Source organism: Pocillopora damicornis, chromosome 1 (assembly GCF_964200805.1).
Source record: "Pocillopora damicornis chromosome 1, jaPocDami1.2, whole genome shotgun sequence".
NCBI classification, from domain to species: Eukaryota; Metazoa; Cnidaria; class Anthozoa; order Scleractinia; family Pocilloporidae; genus Pocillopora; species Pocillopora damicornis.
The window spans coordinates 29,862,596-29,890,098 of NC_142670.1; the positions used below are offsets into that span (position 1 = coordinate 29,862,596).

At 37.0% G+C, this 27,503-nt stretch overlaps 3 pseudogenes; all 3 read left to right on the forward strand.

The window, feature by feature from the left end:
- The first annotated feature begins 2,736 nt into the window (after positions 1 to 2,736).
- LOC149053213 (adenosine receptor A2a-like) lies at positions 2,737 to 4,154 on the forward strand (annotated as a pseudogene).
- Positions 4,155 to 14,533: 10,379 nt separating this feature from the next.
- LOC149053214 (adenosine receptor A3-like) lies at positions 14,534 to 15,528 on the forward strand (annotated as a pseudogene).
- Positions 15,529 to 19,313: 3,785 nt separating this feature from the next.
- LOC149053215 (trace amine-associated receptor 7e-like) lies at positions 19,314 to 27,064 on the forward strand (annotated as a pseudogene).
- Positions 27,065 to 27,503: the final 439 nt, after the last annotated feature.

Sequence of the window (27,503 nt, forward strand, 5' to 3'; positions counted from 1 at the left end):
ATGTCTAAAAAGCCTTACCATTCAGTCAGAAAAAAAAAAATACATGAACACCTCTTACGTTTTTTTAATAAACGGACATTTCATTTATTGTGACACGAGGGGTTCTAAGTGGCACAGTATTTGTTCACACTCATTGCCTACTCCAACTACATAAACACCTTCAAAAAAAAATTACCATGATATTTACATAAATTTCCGTTCAAATCCCTTCCTAGTAAGCTGATCATTGCACTAAAACACCATGTCACGAGCCCGTCTCTTTGCAGGAGAAACCTCACTAGGGAATCTCAACTGATGAAGAAGTAATTTGGGTGTATGCCCTCATATATTCTGCAAACAAATAACGAATATCACTTGGGAAATAATCATGAGTGAAGTAGTGCATTTACACCAAGCGTGTTAGAGCTGTGATACTTTCCGAAAATCAAATACTCAAGGGAAGAGATTATTAAAGGCAGAGAAAAATTTGAGTGAGACTGCAATCGATACAAGAGCATACCTCTTCGCTCCAAGAAATAACTTCTTAGCTCTACTAAAAGGAATTCACACGGTTCACTGCACCGGAAAAGTTAGCGGATCAGTAATGTAAATGAACTTTACAGGAATAATTCATTATTATTTCTCTCTCTCTTTGCTATGGCTCTTTTAAATTCAATGGTGTAGAATGAATTTCTAAAGCAAAATTAGAACTAGAGCAGTGCATCGAGTATCATGAGTCAAGCACAAATTATCCTTGATAATTAAATTTGATGAAGATTATATCTCAGAGGGATATTAACACCCGAGTGGCCTTACGAAGAAATTTTGAGCCAAGTAAAAAACTTCTAGACGCGTAGGCGCCAAAGATCTCTTTTTTTTTTCCCCTTTCTGAGCTAAATTCATCACAGTAGGATGAATGTTTAATGCAAATTTGAAAATAGGTCAACGCACTGAGTAGAGAGTTAAAGCAAAATACCTTGGATGTGTCACAACAAAATTCGTTCATCACGGTCATGAAAACTCTCTCTCATTGAGAAATGATAACGGTATATGCCTCTTCGCTTCGAAAAAAATATATTTTTATGATTTAAGAAAAGGAAAACACAAGGTGTTCTTGAACGGATTCTTTGTTTATTGAAAGATGATAACGTCCGAGTCGGTTTGTTAATAAATTTTGAGCCGTGCAAGAAATTTGTTAAAAACCTTATGAAGCGGTAAAACTTTTCAGAATAACACACGAATAGCTGTCACGTTGTTTGATGAATAGACATATATCGTGACATGAAGGGCTCTACGTGCACGGTATTATTTCGAAATGCATCGTCTACCTCGATAACATGACTGCCTTGAGTAAAATTAATATGACGCGTAAATGACTTTTCAGCTGTTGTTATTTTGTGTCGTTGCAGAAGATCGAGTTCCTCTCCTTTGAAACACCACATTCTTTCCCGATCAAACGTTTCATCCCGTAAACCATTTAGTTACCAGTTAACTTTGTTTGAGGCATCGGCAGTGAACGAAATTTGCAAGAAGTTTCCAAAGCAGAAGGCATCCGTCCTAATCACAACAGGAAACTTGCTTACTTTTAAAATAACGAGTACGTGCTGAGTAATCCCACCAGCTACCTAACCCTTTAACTCCCAAAATCTCATTAGTAATTCTCCTCACTGTCAGCCATACAATTCCTATGATGTTAATTTAGAGAGTTTGGTATTGGATCAACTAATAATCCCCTAATCGATATTTAACTTTATTCTCATCACTTCTATGCTTGATATTGTATTGATATTGTAAGGAGAGATTCTCTCTTAGTCACTCATGGGAGGTAAAGGGGTAAGGGAATTGGAACAATATTTGACAACTTCAACTGAAAGCTATTATTCAGGGTCGGCCAGGGTTTTTGGGTATTCGGTATTCAGGGGCGTTTTAAATCGGGTATACGGTATATTGCAGCTTAAATATGGGTATTTAAGTATATCACTTTCTTTGAATTTCAGGTATAAAGTATTCAAAGCTTCGATTATTTTTGGGTATATTTGGAGGAATTTGGGGTATTTTGGGGTATTTTGTCGATTTTTTTTTCGGGTATATTGGTATTCCACTACCCCCCCTGGCCGACCCTGATTTTTAGCGCTAGTTTGGCTGAGCGGAGTAGTGTTTCAGAGCTAGGTTCTTTGACAGTACGTTGATCAAAAATATGTTTGAGCGACAGAATGGCAAATGACACGAAAAAGAGATGTAATGTCCATAGTGAAAAGAAGTTTGTCTTGGCTAAGGAAATTAACGACACGAACAATTTCAAGTACGTGTTGGTTGCCTTTAATGTATGATGGTAAAGTTTTGACGATAGAAGTCATAAATGTATAAATAAATGTACTTAACTCTAGATTTTAATTTCTTAGTATTTCTCGCTCTAATTGTTGTGACTCGTTTAATTTCAAAGATGTACGATGACTGTTTGATGCAAAATTTAACAGTACATCTGGTAGCATGTGTCTAGAGCTAATTATACTGAATTGTTACTAAACCTTTCGTCTATCACTAATGAAGATCATCTCTGCTTGAGCAAAGATAACTTCCTAGTCTGCTAGTGCAGAGATTATGAACCACACAAGAAATTTGTTAAAACCATAACAAGCGTAAAACTGTGCAATTCTTGCCATTTCAACAGGAAAATACATGAACAGCTGCTACATTTTTTGATAGACAGCCATTTTATTGACGGTATTGGTTGAACCTGAAATGTCTTGTCTACCTGGATTACGTGACGCCTTGAATATAATCACCGCGTAATACAAATAACTTTTCAGCTGCTGTTGCTTGGTGTTGTTTCAAAAGGTTGAGTTCCTCTCCTCTGAAACAACGCATTTTATTCCGGGAAAAAAAAAAAAACTGTTTACCGTAGTTCATTTAGTCATAAGTTTATAATGATTGACTCGTCGGCAGGGAACAAGACCTTGGAAAATGCGTCTGCGTTCACAAGAAGTTCTATTTCCAAGGCAGAAGGGATCGCAGTATGCAGTGCTCTCATTTTATCTTCGGTCCTTATCATTGCAGGAAACTTGCTCACTCTGCTTCTCTTTGCAGTTACCAAACCACTTCGTAGGAAAAGTTTATTTTTAGTCATGAACATGGCGTTTGCTGATTTGATGTTAGGAGCCATCACTCTGCCCTTTTATATTTACGTTAATGGAGGTTACTATCAGCTTTGGACAGCAAAATATGACTCTGAACACATGGCCTACCGAATATTTTATACAAGTTTCGATAACATACTTATGTATGGCTCATATATATCTGCAGCCTCCATTTCTTGCGAGAGACTTTATGCCGTATTTTGGCCGTTTAAACACCGTTCATTATCCACCAGAACATACCGCGGCATCATTTTCTTAATTTGGACATCCGCTGTCTTGGTGTCTACATTAACAACTTTGTCATATGTTTTGAGTTCATTTGAATCTATTTTCTTGGTTTTCATCCCCGTTTCGTCGGGTCTAACACTCATCATATGTTTCTGTAACATCGCGATCTGGAGAAATTTTCAACGCGAGAGTGTTGACTCACAGCATCGAAATGGAGCTTCACGAAACAGACGCTTAACAAAGACCCTACTTCTGGTGTCCATACTGGCTTTAGTATGTTGGCTTCCCTTAATTATCATGAACCTATTAGTCTATATATGTGGAACTGAGACAGTAATAGCATGGGTTTATTTCATGATGAACACTCTTAATTATTTTAACTCTTTTGTCAATCCGATTGTGTACGTATTTAGAATTCCTGAGTTTCAGCAAGCGCTACGTTCTTGCTGTACGAAGGGGGAGACCAGCCATTGAGATGGTTAAAATCGAGAAAAGAAACCGCCCAACGTCAGAAATAGAACTAAGAAATTTTACGAACCGATCCCACTCGCCTGCTAGTTGAGGTTATACGAGAAGATATGGAAACTAGGTTTTATTCAGTTGAGATAAGAGGACCGCTGGCGTTGTTACTGAGTAGTGACATTCATAGGAGGCAGGAGCAATAAATGTGCAGTATTGTAAGAAAATAGGATAGCGTTCTTAGATTTTCGATTTTATGCTTCACAGAGCCCTGTTGTTGTATAGGGTTGCTTTTTGCAGTAACCAGTTAAGTATGAATTTCATCCAATAATAAAAATATGCTGTTTTATTTATCCTATCTGAGAAAAAATAACCTGTCATGTTATGAAAAAAAATTAACTCTCAATAAATATGATAATTCTAGCTCTTAAGTTCTTGCTTAAATTCACACACCTATACTTCTTGGTTTGTCAGAAGATGTCAATAGCAATCTTACCGACCGCGCCCTCAAGAGTTTGAAATGAAAATACATGTTATTTGCCATTTATTATAAGGATAACGATCGGGTATTTAGATAAAGTACAATTTAAAACATATTTAAAGAACACCGAATGCATGACACACCTGCACAGTAACTCAGCCCGTAGACATCGTTATCTGCACTTGCGAGTAAGTAAGTGGAACGTTCACTGTACGTGGTAAAGATATCATTTTTTTTCGATACAGAAACTCTGATATTTCATCGTTATCTATGTAATAAAACTTTTTACTTTGGGCGGTGAAAACAGCTAAGTTATTTCCGACAGTTTCCAATAAGACGTATGAAAGTGAAATGTGATCATCGCAGTAAATTTTCCAATTTAAGCAATTGGAAAGAAGAAGCCTGAAAAAAACCAAGGCTTCAACGGGATTCGAACCCGTGACCTCCGCGATACCGGTGCGATGCTCTACCAACTGAGCTATGAAGCCACACATTGGGAGCGAGGTCAATTTATTGAGTTCATATCTTCCCGTGCAGTGAAATGATGCGCATCATTTCACTGCACGGGAAGATATGAACTCAATAAATTGACCTCGCTCCCAATGTATGGCTTCATAGCTCAGTTGGTAGAGCATCGCACCGGTATCGCGGAGGTCACGGGTTCGAATCCCGTTGAAGCCCTGGTTTTTTTCAGGCTTCTTCTTTCCAATTGCTTAAATTGGAAAATTTACTGCGATGATCACATTTCACTTTCATCTACAACCGCAGTACAAATATGAATTATTTCATATAAACTTCGCAATAAGACGCATGTTTGAAGATTAAGTACCTCTACGCCTCGAATGATATCCATGTCACGGGCAACACATTTAAAACTAGTGGAGTGGAAATTGTTGATAAGCAATCGAATTCTTTTCATGTGTGAAGACTAGGAAATAAAATGTCTCTTACTTATGTAAATAAATTCATCAGTTTAAGCACACAGATGTGTGTGATGACATAAAACCCACAATCTTATTATTAATTTCATATTATCAGACGCTGAGGCACTCGAGATCTCTCTCTCCCTCGACCAAAATGTGACTAAGTACATTTTTGAGAGATTAACCGACAAAATAGAAGAGATGGTTTATATATATATATATATATATATATATATATATATATATATATATATATATATATATCTTTTTTAATAAAAATAACTAAAAATAGCTCACTGCATCGAATTACACATATGTGAAGCACATTTTGTCTGAAAGGATATACACGCTTTTTTTTTTCATAAAACATTAAGGAATATTTTCTCTTCTTGCCGAGAAATGGTCACGGTTTTTTCGGGTTAGGTAATTTGTGGACTGATAACTAAGGAGGGGTCTTAAGGAAAAACGAACCTGACGAGAGTGTTAAAGTGTGTGGCTCCGAGTGTGTTAACAAAAAATACTTGAGCAGCTGTTCTTAATTTGACGAAAAGACATGACACCGAAAGGAAGCTGAATTCATGAGATGTTCAATTAAAATGTGCTGTCGATAGCGGAAAGGAGATCACGAAACTATCACGACCACTATAGATAGAAAAAAGTTCTCTTTAAATAGATCGTTTCTATACTGACTTAATTTACTATGTTGGCTTCCTTTGATCACCAGTACCATGGAAGTTTCATGACATGGTGACCATTTTAAATTATTCTAATTCTTTTTTCAATCCAGTTGTATTTACAATCAGAATCCCTGAGTTTCAGCAAGCGCTTCGCTCTTGCTTTACGAAGAGGAGAGAAGCCATTGAGACGGAACAAATAGAAAGAAGAAATCGAACGTTTGCACATAGAACGCCATCGATAACGCTTAGAATATTACGAATCGATCCCACTCGCCTGTAAGAAGAATTTGAAAGGGGAAGATTTTAGTCAACTGACACTAGAGGAGCCCGGGCATTGATACTAATTAGTGAGATACATTAGAAGTAGAAGTCATATCGATAGTGTTTTATCCGAAAATACGATAATTTCTTACCTGTTTGTTAAGATTTAGTGCGAATTTTACCCAGGGATTGAAATATGCTGTTTCGTTTATCCTCTCTGAGTATAATTTCTTACCATGCTACAAACGAGTAACAATCTTTAGTATTATAATTTTAGCCCTAATGTTATTGCTCAAAGGACACCCTTTAGAACTTCCTAATCGCCTGCGAGTGAAAATGGCGCCTTCACAACTCTTAAGAAGAATGTTCATAGGTCACTGCTCCGAAAGCAAAATTTTTTCCTCGGAACTGTTAGCTAATCTAAGCCAAAACAATGTTTGCAAAATAATAATGAAAATAAAACCCTTCTTGAAAAACAAAACTACCATTTTGATGAGGTGGTTGCCATGACGACAGTTGTCCTCATGTCTGAAAAGAGAAATGCTATGGTAATTCGCGCAGTGAAGATATCCTATTTTCAAAACAAGATAAATTCTGGTATTTCTTTAGAGAATAATACATGGGCGCGCGTATATATGGATAAATCACGAGTGAGCGCAGCAAACTTGTAAGATTTCGAGTTGAACAAGACAAGCAACAATGTCGTTTTTATTTATTATAGAAACACCATGGCCCTTTGCTGACAAGAGAAGTCAACTATAAATTTATTGATAAATTAAAAAGAAAAAAATAGCATCCATGTCCCCAGATTATGGCGACTAGAACATTGAAAAATCGTATTGCTCACAGGCAGTGACGTTCAAACTCTCCCAGAAGGGGAAGAAAACCAAATATACGAAAAAGGAAAACCTACAGTCACATATTCAGTGGCTTTGGTAATGGCGTTTCTCGCGGCTGACAACGAAAATCGACAACTAGAAGATTTGCCGCAGACCGACTTTTGCCGTTTACCTGAAAGACTCCTTCTGTCGGAAAGAACATAGTCAATAAATGAGTTTTATAAATTGAAAACTACGCCCATTGTTGTTTTTGTAATCACGATTCAACGCATTTTTCCATCTTGAGCCTTAGCGCCAACGCACTGTACGATTGTCCATTCTTTTATTGTCATTCATTAATGAAGGCAGCTTTTCTTGTCACTAAAGAGCTATTGTGTTTAAATGATAAATAAAATAATACATGGTTGCTTCTAGACATGGAATTCCTCTTCTCGTGTTCTTCGCGTTAACTTTGCTTTTCAATGCTGAGTTCTTAAGAAACTGGCGAACGAGCAAATAATAATAAAGCCACGGGTTTATTATCTTTTCATTCATCAATTCCTGCTCCTAACAATACCCGCCACATATAGCTCTTATAGAGCTATACTTTGACGAGAATAAAAGTGACAGGTCAGTAGCGCGGCAGTTGAAAATATCGATAGTATCATACACCCCCTATCCTATCTGGGCAAAATATCGTCTCATTTTGCGAAAAAATAAACTCTTCATAAAAATGATAGTTCCAGCTCTTAAGTTATTGCTTAAATTAACACACCTATACTTTTAAGATTGTCAGAACATGTCAATGGCCATCTTACGGACCGTGCCCTCAAGAGTGTGAAATAAAAAATAAGATAAAATAAAGAGCGTACAGCTATAACTGCCGTAACTGAAGTTTAAGAATGTTATTTTTCTATTTATTTTAGGGAGAACGATCGCCTGTTTAGATCAAATTCAATTTAAAACATATTTCAAGAACACCGAATGCACAAGACACCTGCACAGGCGGTAACTCAGCCCGTGGACAAGACACTTCAATTTTGACATAAAAATATATCACGAAATAGTTTTTTCCTCCGAACTTAGGTCTGAGTCAGGCTTGATGTTCGTAATATAAAAATAGCCCTTCGTGAAAAGTTATCAAGAGGTCATTTTTAAGTGCACGTGCGAAGAGAAATTGTACAAAACTTTGTACAAGTGGGCGATGACAGCTGAGTTCTTTCCGACAGTTTCCAATGAGACATAGGTTTGAAGATTAAGTACCTCTCCGCCTTGAATGATCTCAGTTTCACGGGCAACAAAATTGAAACTAGTGGACTGGAAATTGTTAATAGCAATCGAATTCTTTTCATTTGTGGAGACTAGGAAATAAAATGTTTTATTTTAATATACAAATTCATTCAAGCACACAGATGTATCCGGTTACCTCGACAGGAAAGAGAACTCTAATAAAACGTCCCGTAATCGTAACTTTCGTTCGTCTATTATGAACCCATAATCTGATTATTAATTTCTTATTTTCAGACGCTGAGGTACTCGAGATCTCTCTCTCTATCGGCTAAAATGTGACTAAATACATTTTTGACGGATCAACCGAGAAAAGAGGAAATGGTTTATATCATAAAATAATAACTAAAAATAGCATACTGCATAAATTTACAGATCCGTGAAGCACATTTTCTCTGAAAGGATAAAAACAGTTTTTTTCTCCATAAAACATTAAGGAACATTTTCTCTTCTTGTCAAGAAATGGTGACGGTTTTACGGGTTGGGTAATTTAGAGACTAATCACTAACGAAGAGTCTTAAGGAAAAACGAAATTGTGTTAACAAAAAATACGTGAACAGCTGTTACAATTTGATGAAAAGACATGACGCTAAAAGGACACTGAATTCATGAGGTATTCAATTAAAATGTGCTGTCGATGACGGCAAAGAGATCACGAAATTATCACGACCACCAAAAAATTGATCGATTGAGGAAATACCCTATGACTGACCCTCTGCGAGAAGATGTTACTGCAATTCCGTGTCGCGAGCTGCTTTCCTCTATTTCTTTTAGAATATCATGTCATCCTCGGAAAACAACAAGGGAAATCGAAAAAGGGAAAAAACAATCAGATACACAAACGGAAGAAGATCCATCAAATCTTTGACATAAGCAGTCCTCTAGAGTACGAGCTGTCTCTCCTTTTCGGTCCAGTCTATTGCGCGAGTCCAAAAAAGTGAAAAATAAATAAATAAACAAACAAACAAAAACGCGTGTCGCGGAATGACAAAATTCGTAATTCTTTTCGACAACGTCAGCAATGGAATATAAATCAACGGGCTCTTTGATCCTGCTCATTCATGCTATGGCTTAAGTTTGTATTGATTTCTTGGACTTGTTGAATATAGGTACAGTTGAATTCGGTTTATGTGAACTTTCAAGACTTATGGAATAAATTTTTTCTTTTTATTTTTGGGCAGTTGTGTGATAAGAAAACCTTTGCATTCGTCGTGATGGGAATTGGAAAAAAAACTTGTGTGGGCGGGAGGTGGGATGGGCAGAGATCATTAGACAAACAGTGTCCTTTTTGTTGGTGTGTGTGTATGTGTTTGTGGGGTTGAGGGTGGGCTGGGTTTGGCATAATCAGGTATCAAATATTGCTCTTTTACGATCATTTCCACTATTGTGAAATATTCCTTGCCCGTTTCTTGATATCTTTTTTTTTTTTTTTTAACAAAGCGGCCATTGCATTTGGTTATTAACAAAGCGGTCACAATCGTTCCTAATAGAATTTTAAGCCTTTATATCGTCTGATTTTCATTTACTAGTATTTGCGTAGTCACCAAACAGATGAGGGATAAAACCATCAGAAAAGTAGACAAATGGCCAGTCACGAAAGCAACGCTTCGCTTTTCCCTATAAAAATTCGCTGGTTCCTCTTGTAAGCCAATAACAATATAAGGCACATATGTGAAAATCAGTGTTTGTACACCCCTAAACGTTGAAAATATTTCAAGTCAAAGGAACAGTCTTAGTCTCGATCCGCATTTTTGTCAACAAAATGAACACATATCGGTTAAAAAGAGGAAATATAAGGACCACGTGCAAAGCTGTTAATTGTTTCTCGCATATTACGCGCGTTAAATATTCAATAGTAACATCTCATTTACATCCATATCTACTTTTATTAAGTTGGTAAACTCTGTACAGACATCACACCAACCAACTCGCGCGCAAAGTGAGAAGACTATATAAAGGCTTGAAATTATATTAAGAACGTGTAATAGTGTAGTTTGATCGTCCGGGTGAGTGTAGTCCTGAGAAGGACTGTTGTCAGTAATGGTGACTGACGTTTCGACAACGTGAGCGGAAGTCATCATCAGAGTCAAATAGGTTGTTGTCGGTCGAATTTACTTAGTACGGTTTGTGTAAACTGATTGGTCAGTTTTGCCGTGATGTTATTGGCTGTAAGACTCAAGTGGCGTAGGTCAGTCGTGATTGGTCGGTTTCGATCCGTTAGTAAAGTTAGGTCGTTCTGTTCGGTTCGTTTGTAATGTTAATGTCGTGAATGAGTCGTTTGTATGGTGCCGGTAGTGGTTGACACCTGTTGAGGGGAGTCTGTTCCAAGTTAGTAAACCAGCTTTCCAGGGTCAGTCGTTGAAAGTAGTCGGTGCTGCAGGTTAGGCATTGCGCAGAGTCCCAGTCAATAGTGTGGTTCGTAAGTCGGTGATGTTCAGCAATGTGATTGTTAACATCGCCTTTCCTCGTCGCTCGTTTGTGTTCAGTCGGCCTAGTTGTGAGGTTTCTGCCGCTCTCACCGATATACTGCTCCTTGTCTGTTCCTCGGTTCGTCTCTGTCTTTGATGTTAGTCAGTAACTGACGTAGTGTGGTAATAGGTTTGTGAGGGACGCAGATATTGAATGGTTGTAGGATGCGTGAGATGTTCTCAGATATGCCCTTTATGTATGGTATAGTGGCTGTGGTCGTAGGAGTTACGTTGTCGTTAGCTTCGGTAGTAGTAGTAGTAGTAGGTCTGTGAGTGTTACGTTGGATGAAGTCGTCGTTGTAGTTGTTCTTTGAAATAATATATAATATCTTAGAGTATAATATCTTACCATGCTACAAACGAATCACAATTTTTAGTATGATATAATTGTAGCCCTAATGTTATTGCTCAAATGACATCCCTTTGGACTTTCCTAATCCCCTGCAAGTGGAAAGGGCGCCTTCAAAACTCCTAAAGATCCTTTTTCAAAGAAATTAAATCGATTTAAGAGGAATGTTCTGAGGTCACTGCTCCAAAAGGAAAACTTTTTCCTCCAACTGTAAGCTGATCTAAGCCAAAACAGTGTTTGCAAAAAAATGATGAAAACGAAACCCCTCTTAGAAAAAAAAACTACCATTTTGATCAGTGAGCCGGTTGCCAAGACGATAGTTGTCTTCATGTGTGAAAAGAAAAATATCATGGTTATTCGCGCGGTGAAGATATCCTGTTCTCGAAACAATATAAATATGTTATTCGCCAGCCGGGAGGTCCGTATTGGGAAAAACTGTGCCCGAGAGCAAGAGTAGGCCTCGGGCGGTACTCAAGACACAGGGCACAGTTTTTCCAAACACGGACCGACTTAGGCTGGTGAATAACATTTCTATTTTTCCCCTAAACTTAACGAGATTATTTCCGAAAGAAACGAATGATTTAAGGCTTTAATTACGGCAAGATCTTCCATAAACCAAACAGTTTCTGAGTGAGTAAATGGTAAGGTTAAATGTTTGAATTCAGTTTTGTCAAATAAAATAAAAATCGATTTTTTCGGCCTCTGAAGGTGGGAAGTAACCTTAAAATAGATCAGAGGTAATGAGTAAGGGACAAAACATCAGATACGCAAACGGAAGAAAACCCATCAAATCATTGACATACGGTAGTCCTCTAGACTACGAGCTGTCTCTCCTTTTCTGTTCAGTCTGTCGCGCGAGTCCAAAAACATTTAAAAAATCCCTCCGATTAAACTGACCTTTGCATTAAAACACCATATCACAATCCCGTCTCTTCGCAGGAGAAACCTCACCAGGGAATCTCAACTGATCAAGAAGTAATGTGGGTGTATGCCCTCATATATTCTGCAACTTGCATATTTCTTGGTGATATTCGTTATTTGTTCAACAAATAACGAATATCACTAGGAAATATGTAGTGCATTTACACCAAGCCCGTCTCTTCGCAGGAGAAACCTCACTAGGGAATCTCAACTGATCAAGAAGTAATGTGGGTGTATGCCCTCATATATTCTGCAAACAAATAACGAATATCACCCGGGAAATATTTAGTGAAGTAGTGCATTTACACCAAGCGCGTGAGAGCTGTAATACTTTCCGAAATCAAATACTCAAGGGAAGAGATTATTAAAGGCAGAGAAAAATTTGAGTGAGACTGCAATCGATAAAAGGAATTCACAAGGTTCACTGCACGGGAAAAGTTAGCGGATCAGTAATGTAAATGAACTTTACAGGAATAATTCATTATTGTTTCTCTCTATCTTTGCTATGGCTCTTTTAAATTCAATGGTGTAAAATGAATTTCTAAAGCAAAATTAGAACTACAGAAGTGCATCGAGTATCATGAGTCAAGCGCAAATTATCCTGAAAGTGTTATTACACTGTTTATTTACAAATTTAATGAAGATTATATCTGATTGACGGATAATAACACCCGAGTGGCCTTACGAAGAAATTTTGAGCCAAGTAAGAAACTTCTAGACGCGTAGGCGCCAAAGATCTCTTTTTTTTTTTTTTTCCCATTTCTGAGCTAAATTCATCACAGTAGGATGAATGTTTAATGCAAATTTGAAAATAGGTCAACGCACTGAGTAGAGAGTTACAGCAAAATATCTTGGATGTGTCACAACAAAATTCGTTCATCACGGTCATGAAAACTATCTCTCATTGAGAAATGATAACGATATATGCCTCTTCGCTTCGAAAAAAAAATATTTTTTATGATTTAAGTAAAGGAAAACACAAGGTGTTCTTGAACGGATTCTTTGTTTATTGAAAGATGATAACGTCCGAGTCGGTTTGTTAATAAATTTTGAACCGTGCATGAAATTTGTTAAAAACCAGAAAAACACACGAATAGTTGTCACGTTGTTTGATGAACAGACATATATCGTGACATGAAGGGCTCTACGTACACAGTATTATTTATTATGTCTACCTCGACAACATGACTGCCTTGAGTAAAATTATTATGACACATAAATGACTTTTCAGCAGTTGTTGTTTCGTGTCGTTGCAGAAGATCGAGTTCCTCTCTTTTGAAACACTCGATTCAAACTCCCGATCAAACGTTTCATCTCGTAAACCATTTAGTTACAAGTTAACTTTGTTTGAGGCACCGGCAGTTAACGAAATCCTACAAATATGTCCAAATTTGCAAGAAGTTTCCAAAGCAGAAGGCATCCGTCTTAATCATAACAGGAAACTTGCTTACTTTTGAAATAACGTCTATGAGAAAATTACGCACTTCTGATCGGCTGAAAACGAGTGCATTCTGATGTAACACGAGTGCAAATTACTAATAGCGTATTCTTTTACTATTTGAGTACGTGCTGAGTAATCCCACCAACTACCTAACCCTTTAACTCCCAAGATCTCATCAGTAATTCTCCTTACTGTCTGCCACACAATTCTTATTATGTCAATTTGGAGAATTTGGTATTGGATCAACTAATAATCCCCTTCTCGATATTTTACTTTATTTTCATCACTTCTATGCTTGATATTGTATTGATATTGTAAGGAGAAAATCTCTCTTAGTCACTCATGGGAGGTAAAGGGTTAAGAGAATTGGAAGAATATTTGACAACTTCAACTGGAAGCTATTATTAGCACTAGTTTGGCTGAGCGGAGGTGTGTTTCAGAGCTAGGTTCTTTGACAGTACGTTGATCAAAAATATGTTTGAGCGACAGAATGGCGAATGACACTAAAAAGAGATGTAATGTCCATATTGAAAAGAAGTTTGTCTTGGCCGAGGAAATTAAAGTCAAGTGCGTGTTAGCTGTCTTTAATGTATGATGGTAAAGTTTTGACGATATATAGGAGCCATAAATATACTTAATACTTATACGCAGAATTAAATAGTGCATCTGGTAGCATGTGTCTAGAGCTAATTATCCTGGAGCGTTATTACACCTTTCGTCTATCACTAATGAAGATCCTCTCTCATTGAGTAAAGATAACTTCCTAGTCTGCTAGTGCAGAGATTTTGAGCGACACAAGAAATTTGTTGCAACCATAACAAGCGTAAAACTGTGCAATTCTTGCCATTTCAACAAGAAAATACCTGAACAGCTGTTACGTTTTTGATAAACAGTCATTTTATTGACGGTATTAGTTAAACCTGAAATGTCTTGTCTACCTGGACCACGTAACTCCTTAAATATAATTACCACGTAATACAAATAACTTTTCAGCTGCTGTTGCTTGGTGTTGTTTCATAAGGCTGAGTTCCTCTCCTCTGAAACAACGCATTTTATTCCGAAAAAAAAACTGTTTACCGTAGTTCATTTAGTCATAACTTTAGAATGATTGACTCGTCGGCAGGGAACAAAACCTTGGAGAATGCCTCTGCATTCACAAGAAGTTTTCCTTCCAAGGCAGAAGGGATCGCACAGTGCAGCGCTTTCATTTTATCTTCGGTCCTAATCATTGCAGGAAACTTGCTCACTCTGGTTCTCTTTGCAGTTACCAAACCACTTCGTAGGAAAAGTTTATTTTTAGTTATGAACATGGCGTTTGCTGATTTGATGTTAGGAACCTTCACTCTGCCCTTTTATATTTTCGTTGTTAGAGGTTACTATCAACTTTGGACAGCAAAATATGACTCTGAACACATGGCCTACCGAGCATTTTATACAAGTTTCAATAACATACTTTTGTTTGGCTCATATGTATCTACAGCCTCTATTTCTTGTGAGAGATTCTATGCCGTATTTTGGCCGTTTAAACACCGTTCATTATCCACCAGAACATACCGCACCACCATTTTCTTAATTTGGACATTCTCTTTCTTGGTGTCTACATTAATAACTTTGTTATATGTTTCGAGTTCATTTGAATCTGGTATGTACGTTTTCATCCCCGTTTCGGTGGGTCTAACAATCATCATATGTTTCTGTAACATCGCGATCTGGAGTAATTTTCAACGCGAGAGAGTTGCCTCACAGCAACGAAATGAAGCTTCGCGAAACAGACGCTTAACAAAGATCCTTCTTCTGGTGTCCATACTGGCTTTAATATGTTGGCTTCCCTTAATCATCATGGAAGTATTAATCTTTTTTACTAGGACATCAATACCACGGAAGTTTTATTACATGGTGAACATTCTAAATTACTCTAACTCTTTTGTCAATCCGATTGTATATGTATTCAGAATTCGTGAGTTTCAGCAAGCGCTACGTTTGTGTTGCACGAAGAGCAGACCAGCCATTAAGATGGTAAAATTCAAAGGAAGAAACCGCAGAACGCCAGAGATAGAACTAAGAATATTCTGCAAAGATCCCACTCGCCTGAAAATTGATGTTGAACGAGATAACTGAGATTAGAGGACCTTCCGCATGTTTACTGAGTAGTGACATCCATAGGTGGAAGAAGCCATAAATGTGGAGTATTGTCAAAAAAATAGGATAACGTTCTTAGATTTTCAATTTTTTACTTCACAGAGCCCTGTTGTTGTATAGGGTCATGACAGGACGGAAAATGCGTGCACTGTAAGTACCTCCCTTTGTCCCATACAAAGCCTTAGAAAACTTTTCTAAGGGTTTGTATGGGGACAACGGGAGGTACTTACAGTGCACGCATTTTCCGTCCTGTCATGGCTCTTTGCAGCAGAAGTTCACACCAGTTAAGTCTGAATTTCATCCAGTGATAAAAATATATTGTTTTATTTATTCTATCTGAGCAAAATATCGTCTCATTTACGAAAAAAATAAACTCTTCATAAATATGATAATTCTAGCTCTTAAATTACTGCTCAAATTCAGACACCTATACTTTTAAGTTGTCAGAACATGTCAACGGCCATCTTACGAACCGCGTCCTCAAGAGTGTGAAATAACAAATAAGATAAAATAAAGAGCGTACAGCTTTCCCTGCATCCAAACTAAAATCAAGTTAAGTTTAAACATGTTGTTTTGCCATTTATTATCGCTCGTTTAGATCAAATACAATTTAAAATATATATAAAGAACATCGAATGCACATGACACCTGCGGGTAACTCAGCCCGTGAACAAGACCTTTTAATTTTGACATAAAAAATATCACGAAATAAAGTTTTCCCCAAAACTTTAGGGTGAATCAAATTTGACGTTCGTAATATAAAAAAGAGCCCTTCGTGAAAAGTAAAACCGCCATTTTGCTAAAGCGGGTTACCATGACGTCATTTTTATCCGCACGTGCGAAAAAATAAGTTGAACGTTCACCGCGCGTGGTAAAGATATCATGTTTTCAAAACAGAAATTCTGGTATTTCATCGATATATTTATATATCATAAAACTTTAGACAAGTGGGTGATGAAAACAGCTGAGTTCTTTCCGACAGTTTCCAATGAGACATAGGTTTAAAGATGAAGTACCTCTACGCCTCGAATTATCTCAGTTTCACGGGCATCATAATTTAAACTAGTGGAGTGGAAATTGTAGATAAACAATCGAATTATTTTCATGTGTGAAGACTAGGAAATAAAATGCCTCTTATTTTAATAAATAAATTCCTTCAAGTACACAGATGTATCCGGTTATCTCGACGGGAAAGAGAACTCTAATAAAACGTCCAGTAATCGTAACTTTAGTTCCTCTTTAAAACCCATAATCTAATTATTTATTTCATATTTCCAGACGCTGAAACTACATTCATTTTTATTAGGAAAATAATCGTTCAAATTGGAAAATCTATATCACTTCATTGCTACTGATTGAAGCTTGTTACTTTATTGTCCAGGCATAAAGTCTTAACCGTTGAGATTTCAAATTATAAAACAATAGTACGCGCGCCCTCTGATAGGCCATAAAATCATTTTACATGAGGGTATGTAAACACCGTTTTCGTTCCTCTTTCATTAGTTATTTTATAAAAGAAATGTAAAATGGTTTCCGTGTTTACATAGCCTGATGTAAACACCTGGGAGGTTGGGAGAACACTCGATAAGCTGGAAACTACTCCGCTTCGCGTCGTGGTTTCTTACGCTTATCTCGTGTTCTCCCAACTTCCCGCGTGTTTACATCAGGCTATGTAAACACAGAAACCATGTTATATTTCTTCACTACAACCGACCCAATTTGATGGAACAAAATGACAAATATAGCTCTTAAGATGGCACTGTAATGGTAGTTATCTCATGTGTAGCTAATCAATACTTCTTCCGTGTTGAGGGCAAAGGCATTGAAATTTCTCCGTTGGTTCAGTTCCGCATTTTTGAGTTAAGGTCAATGAAAAGTTTCATTTGGGTTCTTCAGTTTATCAGGAAAAAGACTAAAAGCCACGCAGTTTTTAAAACTGATCGGGTAATTTTTTCTGCCTAAAGAGAGATTCCAGGTAGTTCTGTTTTTCTATGTCAATGTTTCGAAGTTGTCGGTAGGGCGTTGGTAGGTGTTGTTATCTCTTCAGGATTTCACAGTTTTGAGTTAGTAAACCAATTTTCCAAAGTCAGTCATTGAAAGTTAAAAGAACTGTATATCAAACACTGCCGGCGAGGCTGAGTCAACAGACAATTGTGTCCCGCAATATGACCGTCGATATAAGTATGACCAATTCACGGTCTTAAGATTTTAGTTTAGGAGTTTCTTTCCTTCCTTTAGGCTTCCCCTAAAGTCCTATGTGACAATGCTATCTTAACGATATCACCTTTTTGCGACATCAGCTATGAAAATTGAGGCAAGACTTCCGCACAGACCCATATGTAATCAGGCATGCAGTTCTTTTGATGAAGAAAACGCTGATTTACAATGGGTATACAATTTCCTTTGGGTATACAGCTTTGATTGAGATCAATATGAGATAATCGGAAATCTTTCTTTCAATTGATAATTTTGATGCTGATTATTAACAAAACAAATGAGTGATCATCCCTACGAGATCAACAACTTAAGATTCAGTTTTCTCTGCCTAGGTTTCGTCAATAACCAATTCAATTCTATGTAATGTAACAAATTTTTCCAAGATCACTTGCACCAAATAGCGTAAATTTATCATAAGAGTGTCACTCAAGTGTAGGCCTAACAATCTGCAGCATCACATACTATTCCATTTTTGAGTACTCAAACCAGTCAAATCCTGAGTAAAGAGTTAGGGAGCCAACAAAATGTCGGCTTATTTTTCCTTTTTCTTCATTGTAAACGTTACCAAGGCTAGAATCAACTTTTAATTCGGGGGAAAAGATCTTTTGTGATAAGATTTCCTTTCAATGTTATGTTGGAGGCTTGTGTAGCTTTTCTACGAGCTAAGTGCAGTTTTCTGCATTCGGAGCTCCTAAAATGTGTTTTAAATTGTCGTTGATCTAAATACGTAACAATTATCTTTAATTAAATCAACCCTCTTATACAGAATACCTGAGGCCCATTGCTCGCGTAAACCGCGGTTTGGGTTAGCAAAATGGTGAGATGTTATAATCACATTGGATAAATGAAGAAACGTATTTGATTTCCTTATGTGCTGCTGCTACGAAAAGATACCATATAACACACACAAAAATGCACTGTGGCAAGTAATAAACTTAAAGCAGGCAATCATCGTATTTTCTGAGAAGACGCCATATTTCTGACTCTTGCTTCTATTGTACCTCACTAAATAGCATCAACGCCAAATGGTCCTCTTGTCACAACTAATTAAAATTGAGTCTCCATATCTTCTTGGTCAAACATTACCTGCAGCCGGGTGGGATCGGTGTGATATTTTCCTAGCTCTTTCTCCGGCGTTCTAAGTGTAGTGCGGTATTTTTTTTCGATTTGTCCTGTCTTCGTGGCTGTTCCCTTCTTAGTGCACGACAAACGTAGCGTTTGCTTAAATTCAGGAATTCTAAATATATACACAACTGGATTGAAAAAAGAGTTGGAATAGTTTAAAATGTTCACCACAAAATTAACCAGATGTGATAGTGATTCCCCAGTTATACAGATTAAAATGTTTATGATAAGTAAGGGAAGCCAGGTTATTAAAGCCAACATGGATACAAAAAGTAGGGTCTTTGTTAAGCGTTTGCTTCGCGAGGCTCTGTTTTGTTGTTGTGAAGTAAACCTTCCGTGTTGAGAATTTATCCAGATACCAATGTTACAGACACATATTATGATTGTTAGACACAATTGGACGATGACCACCACGTACAAAGCAGATTTAAATGAACTAAAGACACCTAACAAAGTTAGAATTGAAGACAGAAAGACAGCGAGTATCCAAAGTATGAAAATGGTGATGTAGTATGTTCTGGTGGACAGTGATCGGTGGTGAAACGGCCAACATACAGCAAAAAATCTCTCACAGGATATGAAGGCTGCAGATAGATATGAGCCGAACATAAAAGTGGCAACGATGCATCTGAAAACCACTAGATGAAAGCCGAATTTTGCTGTCCAAAGCTGATAGGCATCTCCAACAAAGTAAATGTAAAATGGTACGGAGATAGTTCCCAACATCACATCAGCAAACGCCATGTTCATAACTAGGAATAAACTGTTCCTACGAAGTGTTTTGTTAACTGCAAAGAGAACAAGAGCGAGCAAGCTTCCTGCAATGATTAGAACCGAAGATAACATGAAGACGCTGCATAATGCGATGCCTTCTGATTTGGAAGGAAAACGTTTTGCGAATTCGGACGTATTTTTCAGGCTTTCGATCACTGCCGACATGTCAATCGTTGTAAACTTAAAATTAAATCAGTTGAGGCAAATAGTTTTATCGCAGAAAAAAAAAACAGTGTTTCAAAGGAGTAGGGCTCAACCTTTTGCAATAAAACGAAATAAGAACAGCTGAAAAGTTATGTAAATATCACGGTAATTTTATCCAAGGTGTTTGTGTAGTTAGAGCAGGCAATGAGTTGGAACTAATATTGTGCCAAATAGAACCCTTCGTGTCACAATAAATTAAGTGTCCGTTTATTAAAAAAAAACCTAACAGCTGTATTTTTTTTACTGAGTGGTAAGGCTTTTTAAACAAATTTCTTGCCTGAATAAAAATTTCTTTGAAAGCCGACTGGGGCGTCATCATTTCTCAAGGAGAGATAGCTAGTCTTCATTAAGGAAGCTCTAAAGGGCGCGCGCCATCGTTGTTTTTCTGGAAAATTTTTGTTTTGGCTTTTTATGGTCACTAAAGCCATCAAAAGGCGATGAGCAAGATTTGGACTATCGTTTGCAGTAGTAAATATTACCAATATGATTTTCGTTATTTAGCTAAGGCTCCATGAAGAGAGGCGCCCGCTAGTGATAATTTGGCCTTGCTTTTGATTTTCTATAATTTGCTTCGGTGAATTCTCTCAAAATTTTCACAGTTTGTGAAATGTGTCCTGCCGATCATTTAAAAAGCCGAAAAAATAGGGGTTACAAAGGTATTTTCCTCGCTGTCTGCAATTTTGCGTTTTCTCCCTCTTTTGGTGTCTTTTTTACTTCAGGAGATATAAAGCAAAAAGTATCATAAGAGAACAAAGGAAGGCACGAGATTGATTACACTTCATGTCTACGTCTTCTTGTCACCTAAGAAACAATTACAAACCATCATTAACGTGCAGATCACGTTCCAATCGAAACAAGGGTGTTGGTTGAAATGCGTGGCCAAATAAACTCATCTTGTAAAACGTCTCGGCCTTTTTATGTAACTTGCGTTTTCATTAACGGGGGAATAGAAAGTGTCATGGCTAAGTGTTCTGAAGCAAAGATCAGAAGTTAAAGGATCTTGTGTCAATGCCACGGGATTAACGATCGGTATCGGTGAATTTTTGCCGATCAATTGATCAGAAACTCAAACTTCTTCACAAAATTCACTGAGAGGCTATCCTCGGGGTAATTTGCGAACACCCCGCCAGTTGTTTTACCCTTTTCTCCAAACTACTTGCGATCTTTGCTTTTACGGCGATTCTTTTTGAGCAGTATGGTAGTATATAAACGCAGAATAGGTTTCTACAACAAGAGCTAATTGACTACTGCCGACCCGTTGCTTTTCAAGTAGAGTTTCAATGGCAGGTGTAATGGCCTTTACGGCTCATGGTTAAAATTTTGGCCAATTTACAGTTATTAAAACACTCTCGAGGACAGGTAAGTGGTTTACTCATAGCGCCATGTCAGTGTTAGTAACGGAACTACAAGCAATAATTCTACACACTTTTTGGCTTGATTTCTATTGGAAATTACATTTTTCCAGATGCTTGTAACAGAAGGAACTAAAAACCCCCCTGAATCGAACCTTTTTAAAGTTCATAGAAAAATTATTTTTTTTATTCCTGGATAGAAAAGGTATCTCTAAACAAAAACAAAAAAAATAGATTCTTCTGCACGGTAAGTTAACAAACAGGCTGGAAACTATTGTATTTTCTGACAATAACTCATATTTATGACTCCTGTTTCTAATGTGTCTCGCCGGCGCTACTCACCATCAGTGATTCTCTTTGGTCAGCAGATCGAAAATAAAATTATTTTCCATATATATCTTCTTGTTAAACTCTTTTTACTCGCGAGTGGGAACAGTTCGTAATATCCTGAACCCTTTCTCCGGCGTTAAAAGTGCAGCCGTTCGTTTTTTTTTCCTTCTATTTCGTCTGTCTAAACGGCTGCTCTCCTCTTTGTAAAACACAAGCGTAGAGCTTGCCGAAACTCAGCAATTCTAAGTGTATGCAGAAGGAAGAAACCGAACGGCTGCACTTTTACGTTCGTTTTGTGCGAAGAGGAGAGCAGCCATAGGAACGGGGAAATCGGAAGAAGAGACGGAACAGCTGCACTTTGGACGCTGGAGATGGAGCTGAGACTATTACCAACCGATCCCATTCCCCTTTAAATAGAGTTTGAACGAAAAAAATTTTTAATCCCAAAATACTATAATTTCCTACCTGTTTGATAAATTTTTGTTGCAGTGGAACCTTTGTGTTGTCGAGAGATATACTCCCCATAAGAAGTACTTGTACACACAAGTCAGATCTGAATTTCACCTAGGATAACAGTATTCTCTTTCATTTTTGCTATCTTAGTAAATATCTTGTCATGTTACAAAGAATACACAGAGATTTTACAGAGAAGATGTGAATTTTATGTTGGAGTGGCGAGAACAATACGCTAGCAATGATTTATTTGTTGTTGTTAATAAAGCCAAAAATAGACTCAACCGGACTTTATGTGTATTTTACTCGCTTTCCGGAGTCATAACCAACCGGTCGCACGCAACAGTACTCATCTGCTCGCTGGGGTTTTTATCGTCACTAATGTTTCACCAATGGTTTGAATACGAATCGAAACGAAAATGGTAATTTTGGTTGCGAATCGAATAAGTAAGAGACGTTCGTGAGTACGAAACGACTAGATACCGTTGGTTGTATGTAACGTAGATTTTGTAGGCCTATTGCAGACAATTGAAGCGGAGTTGTAGACTGAATTGTCCATCTAGTTGGTGATTGAATTGTCGGTTCGAACAAAAACGTAGATTACAATACATTCTAACATAATAAACATGCTCGACGAAGACAAAAAGTGTTAGCACATAGCAAACAGTGGATAGCGGTGAAGGTGCATTGTGATTGGCTACTCAAACTCCAAATATACTCATTTATTCCTTGTAGAAACGAATTCTGTAAGAGAGCTCTGTCGTTATCCTCTTTGAAGGAAAACGAATCGGAATTTTTTGTAATTAATGCACTACTGTAACGTGCACCGAAAAGAGTCGGCGTAAAAGCAAAGATCGATAGTAGTTTGGAAAAAAGGTTTAAAAAAACTGACGGGGTATTCGCAAACAACACCGAGGATAACCTCTCAGTAATTTTTGTTAAGAACTGAACTTTGAGTTTCTTATCAATTGATCGGAAAAAAGTTCACCGATACCGATCCTTAATCCTGTCGTATTGATACAAGATCCCCCGTTTAAACTTTTTATCTTTGCTTTAAAACGTTTAGTCACGACACTGTCTATTCCCCCGTTAGCCGGAAAAACCCAAGTTAAATGAAAACGCCGACTCGTTTCACAAGATAAGATAATTTGGCCGCGCATTTTAATAACATCCTTGTTTTGATTGGAACGTGATCTGCACGTTAATAATGGTTTGTAATCGTTTATTAGGTGACAAGAAGACGTTGACATGAAGTGTAATCAATCTCGAGCTCGTGCCTTCCGTTGTACCCTCATGATACTTTTTGTTGTACATCTCCTGGAGTAAAAAAGATACCAAAATGAAATTTCAGAAAATAGTGAATCTTTATTTTTTTTATTGGACATAAAATTTTTAGGAAATTGAGAAAAATATGACTGTTTTCCTTCTGTGATACCCTAATATAAATTCACTTAATTACAGACAATAATTTACCATTATTTCGCTCTCATAGTTATAACTTATCTAAATTCAATGGTGTTAGATGACTGTTTAATGCGGACAGAGAAATAGAATAGTGCATCACGTATCATGTGTCCAGAACAAATTATACTGGATGTGTTTTTACGCTTTTTACTCACCATTTTGAGAAATGATGACGCCCCAGTCGGCTTTTAAAGAAATTTCCATACAGGTTATACCGGCAAGAAATTTGTTTAAAAAGCCTTACCACTCAGTAAAAAAAAATACATGGACACCTGTTACATCTTTGAATAAACGGGCATTTAATTTATTGTGACACGAAGGGTTCTACGTGGCACAGTATTTGTTCAAACTCATTGCCCACTCCAACTACATAAACACCTTCAAAAATTTACCATGATATTGACAGAAATTTCCGTTCAAATCCCTCCGATTAAACTGACCTTTGCATTAAAACACCATGTCACAAGCCCGCCTCTTCGCAAGAGAAACCTCAATAGGGAATCTCAACTGATCAAGAAGTAATGCGGGTGTATGCCCTCATATATTCTGCAAACAAATAACGAATATCACCCGGGAAATATTCAGCGAAGTAGTGCATTTACACCAAGCGCGTGAGAGCTAAGATAGTTTCCGAAAATCAAATACTTAAGAGAAAAGACTATTAAATGCAGATAAAAATTTGAATGAGACTGCAATCGATACAAGAGCATGCCTCTTCGCTCCAAGAAATAACTTCTTAGTTCTAGTGAAAGGAATTCACACGGTTTACCGCACCGGAAAAGTCAACGGATCAGTAATGTAAATAAACTCTACATAAGATAATAATTCCTTATTATTTCTCTCTCTCTTTGCTATGGCTCTTTTAAATTCAACGGTATAGAATGAATTTCTAAGGCAAAATTAGAACTAGAGCAGTGCATTGAGGATCATGAGTCAAGGGCAAATTATCCTGGAAGTGTTATTACACTGTTTATTTGTCAATTTAATGAAGATTATATCTCATTGAGAGATAATAACACCTGAGTGGCCGTACGAAGAAATTTTAAGCCAAGTAAGAAATTTCCAGAAGCTTAGGCGCCTCTTTTTCTTTCCTCTCTGAGCTAAATTCATCACAGTAGGATGAATGTTTAATGTAAATTTGGAAATTGATCAACGCGCTAAGTAGAGAGTTAAAGCAAAATATCTTAGAGATGTCACAACAAAATCCGTTCATCGCAGTCATGAAAATTATCTCTCATTGAGAAATGATAACGATATACGCCTCTTCGCTCCGAAAAAGATTATTTTTAAGATTCAAGTAAAGGGAAACACGCGGTTTTCTTGAACGGATCAGTTAGCGGATCAGTTAATGTAAATACAATCATCTGTAGATAATAATTTGGATCATTTCTTTCTCTTTGCTAAAACTCATTTAAATTGAACGACGTAGGATGACTGTTAAATGCAAAATTAAAAATTGAAGAGTGTATTATGTAGCATGCGTCTGGGGCATATTATCCCGAAAGCGTTATTTATATTCTTTGTTTATTGAAAGATGATAACGTCCGAGTCGGTTTGTTAATAAATTTTGAACCAAGTAAGAAATTTGTTCAAACCTAATGAAGCGGTAAAACTTTGCAGAAAAACACACAAACAGCTCAAGTGCGTGTTGGCTGTCGTCTTAAATGTATGATGGTAAAGTTTTGACGATAGGAACCATAAATGTACTTAACTTTAGATTATAATTTCTAAGTATTTTTCTCTCTAATTGTTGTGACTCGTTTAATTTCAACGATGTACGATGACTGTTTGATGCAAAATTAAACTTTGCATCGAGTAGCATGTGTCTAGAGCTAATTATACTGAAGTGTTATTAAACCTTTCGTCTATCACTTATGAAGATTATCTCTCATTGAGAAAGGACAACGTCCTAGTCCGTTAGTGTAGAGATTTTGAGTCACATAAGAAGTTTGTTAAAACCTTAACAATTGTAAAACTGAGCAATTCTTGCCATTTCAACAGGAAAATACATGAACACCTGTTACGTTCTTTGATGAAAAGCCATTTTATTGACAGTATTAGTTGAACCTGAAATGTCTTGTCTACCTGAACTACGTTACTCCTTGAATATAATTACCCCGAAATACAAATAACATTTCAGCTGCTGTTGCTTGGTGTTGTTGCAAGTTCCTCTCCTCTGAAACAACGCGTTTTATTCCGAAAAAAAAAAACTGTTACCCGTAATTCATTTAGTCATAAGTTTATAGGATTGACTCGTCGGCAGTGAATAAAACCATGGAGAATGCGTCTGCATTCACAAGAAGTTTGCCCTCCAAGGAAGAAGGGATCGCACTATGCAGCGCTCTTATTTTATCTTCGGTCCTTATCATTGCAGGAAACTTGCTCACTCTGGTTCTCTTTGCAGTTACCAAACCACTTCGTAGGAAAAGTTTATTTTTAGTTATGAACATGGCGTTTGCTGATTTGATGTTAGGAGCATTCACACTGCCCTTTTACCTTTTCCTCGTTGGAGATGCCTATCAGCTTTGGACAGCAAAATATGACTTTGAACACATTGCCTACAAAATATTTTACAAAAGTTTCGATGATACGTTTTTGTTAGGCTCGTATATATGTGCAGCCTTTATTTCTTGTGAGCGATTTTATGCCGTATTTTGGCCCTTTAAACACCGTTCATTATCCACCAGAACATACCGCATCGCCATTTTCTTACTTTGGTCTTCCGCTGTCTTGCTGTCTACATTAATGACTTTGTTAAACGTTTCGAGTTCATTTGAATCTGTTTTGTATGTTTTTATCCCCGTAGTGTTGGGTCTAACAATCATCGTCACGGTGTCTGTAATATCGCCATCTGGAGAAGTTTTCAACACGAGAGTGTTGCTTCACAGCATCGAAATGGAGCTTCGCGACACAGACGCTTAACAAAGACCCTACTTCTGGTTTCCATACCGGCTTTAGTATGTTGGCTTCCCAAAATCATCTTGAACATATTAATCTCTGTAACTAAGACATCAATACCATGGACGTTTTATTACATGGTGAACATTCTAAATTATTCTAACTCTTTTGTCAATCCGATTGTGTATGTATTCAGAATTCCTGAGTTTCAGCAAGCACTGCGTTTGTGTTGCACGAAGAGCAGACCGGCCATTAAGATGGTAAAAATTCAAAGGAAGAAACCGAACGGCTGCACTTAAAACGCTAGAGATAGAACTAAGAATATTCAGAAACGATCTCACTCGCCTGCAAGTTATTGTTGAACGATAATATATGGAAACTAAGTTTTAGTTTGCTGAGATGAGAGGATCGTCCGCGTTGTTACTGAGTAGTGACATCCATAGGAGGAAGGAGCCATAAATGTGGAGTATTGTAAGAAAATAGGATAACGTTCTTAGATTTTCATTTTTTTACTTCACAGAGCCCTGTTGTTGTCCTGTAGGGTTGCTTTTTGAAGCAGAAGTTCACACCAGTTAAGTCTGAATTTCATCCAGTGATGAAAATACACAGTTTTATTTACCCTATCTAAGCAAAATATCGTCTCATTTTGCGAAAAAAAATAAACTCTTCATAAATATGATAATTCTAGCTCTTAAGTTATAGCTCAAATTCACACTCCTATACTTTTAAGGTTGTCAGAACATGTCAATGACCATCTTGCGGACCGCGCCCTCAAGAGTGTGAAATAAAAAATAAGATAAAATAAAGAGCGTACAGCTTTCTCTGCCTCCGAACTAAAATCAAGTAAAGTATAATCAAGTTGTTTTACCATTTATTATCGCTCGCTTAGATCAAATACAATTTAAAATATATATGAAGAACACCGAATGCACAAGACACCTGTAGTTAACTCAGCCCGTGGACAATCCGATTGTGTATGTATATATATATATATATATATATATATATATATATATATATATATATATATATATATATATATTTATATATATATATATATTTTTTTTTTTTTCGAGGTATCGGCAGTGAACGAAATCTATCAAATAAGTTCAAATTTG